The sequence below is a fragment of the Bos mutus genome, chromosome 10 (genome assembly GCF_027580195.1).
Source record: "Bos mutus isolate GX-2022 chromosome 10, NWIPB_WYAK_1.1, whole genome shotgun sequence".
NCBI lineage: Eukaryota > Metazoa > Chordata > Mammalia > Artiodactyla > Bovidae > Bos > Bos mutus.
The window spans coordinates 40,598,902-40,601,015 of NC_091626.1; the positions used below are offsets into that span (position 1 = coordinate 40,598,902).

Sequence of the window (2,114 nt, forward strand, 5' to 3'; positions counted from 1 at the left end):
ATTCATTGGAAGGACTGATGCAGAAGCTGAAACTCCAATACTTTGGCCACCTGATGCAAAGAGCCGACTCATTGGAAAAGACCCTGATGCTGGGAAAGATTGAAGGTGGGTGGAGGAAGGGATGACAGAGGATAAGATGGTTGGATGGCATCACAAACTCGATGGACATGAGTTTGAGCAAGCTCTAGGAGTTGGTAATGGTCAGGGAAGCCTGGTGTGCTGCAGTCCATAGGGTCACAAAGAGACTGACATGACTGAGTGACTAAACTGAACTGATTATAAAGGATCAATATAATATATTGCTATATTAGAAATTAAAGCTGAAATTTAAAAATACATTTGTTAACCTTATTAAGAAAAAAATATAATACACATGAACATTTTTATCAAACACATTTGGAAAATTTTCATTTTCCAAAATGAAAGCATTAGTGAGAAGAGTGGTATTACTACATACTTTTGCAAATCTCTTTAATGCCTGGATAACTGGATTGTCATATTTGTTTCAGTATTTGATCTGTTCCAATAGTCATGTCATGTAACATCTGGAAAAAAAACCCGTACATTCATGAGAGAATGAGAGTGAAAAAGGAAATAGCAACTTAGTATTATTATTAAAATCATTTTGACCTCACAGACCCCCTGAGTGTGTCTTGGAAAGTACTAGGGTTCCCTCAACACATTTTGAGAACCACTGTATTTGCATAAGACTGACTCCTATAATAGCATAATTAAGTTTACTATTTAGTGAAGAAGGACTAGGATTATAAGAGTAATTAAAAGTTCCATTCTATATATATATAAGCTAACAGAAGTATAAAACACAGTATCTATTTTAAGAGGCTCAAAATTTATTTTGCAATAGAGCAGTGGGGTGTGTGCATTACTCTTCAAAACATCAATTGCTTCTCTTACAAGCTTCTCCTCCAAGCTTCTCCTCAATGGGCCCACCCAATAGATTCTTTCTATGGGAAGATTATACTTTTCCCACCTGACTATGTTCATGTCAGCCATCTGACTCACTTTGGCCAATAAAATGTGAGTGGAAGTGACATGTGCTACTTCTGTGCAGAAGTTTTAATGACCATAAATGGATGCTTTAATGGATAGATAATTCTTCCATCCCTCATCTCCTCTCCCACGAGACTCACAATGTCCCAGGAAATAGCTGTTTCTTCAGCCTGAGTCCTGAAATGAAGGAAACATGGAGCAGAGAGGCAGTCAATTCCTGAAATACAAGCAACCAAACAGTCCACTGAGATTTTTGGAGTTATTTGTTACCGCAGCATAACTTAGCCTATGGTAACTGATAAAGGTGGAATAAAATAAGTACAGAAAAGCTTACACATCAAAGAAGTGTCATAATAATTATTCCCATGTCAATATCCTCAATTTGTCAACAAATATTTAATTAAATGTAACCAGTATTATGGAGTCAGGCTGTATGCTAGACACTGAATATCCAGGGATGACTATGATATTCTCTCAGCCTGGAAGGAGGTGATAGAAAGCACAGCTTTGACATTACCAACACGGGAAGCTTAGCTCTCTCTGCTACACACAGCTGTATGACCTTGGGTAGGTTTCTCTGGGGAGAAGGCAATGGCACCCTACTCCAGTACTCTTACCTGGAAAATCCCATGAATGGAGGAGCCTGGTAGGCTGCAGTCCATGGGGTCGCTAAGAGTCAGACACGACTGAGGGACTTCACTTTCACTTTCTACCTTCATGCATTGAAGAAGGAAATGGCAACCCACTCCAGTGTTCTTGCCTGGAGAATCCCATGGACGGAGAAGCCTGGTAGGCTGCAGTCCATGGGGTCGCACAGAGTCGGACACGACTGAAGCGACTTAGCAGCAGCAGCAGCAGGTTTCTCTGAGCCTTATTTTCTCACCTGTAAAATGGAGATGATAATACCTACACTTCATATGACTATGAGGATTACATGATATGATTATGTAAACTATGCAGCAGAGAGCCTGGCATCGTGTGTATTTACAATCAATATTATTTTCCTTCCACCTTTGTCTCCTCATTTCCCACCCCTCCTCCTAGATGAGGGTCTTGGGATTCTAAACTTAGCTCTATCTACTGGATTTCTCAGTTTTCTGAAT

At 39.8% G+C, this 2,114-nt stretch overlaps 1 long non-coding RNA gene across 1 annotated transcript; it reads right to left on the reverse strand.

The window, feature by feature from the left end:
• Positions 1-457: 457 nt before the first annotated feature.
• Positions 458-1,824, reverse strand: LOC138989514 (uncharacterized). Its single transcript, XR_011465807.1, has 3 exons — positions 1,629-1,824; positions 1,152-1,228; positions 458-545 (listed from the first exon to the last, which is right to left on the reverse strand). It is a non-coding gene; the product is annotated as an uncharacterized lncRNA (long non-coding RNA).
• Positions 1,825-2,114: the final 290 nt, after the last annotated feature.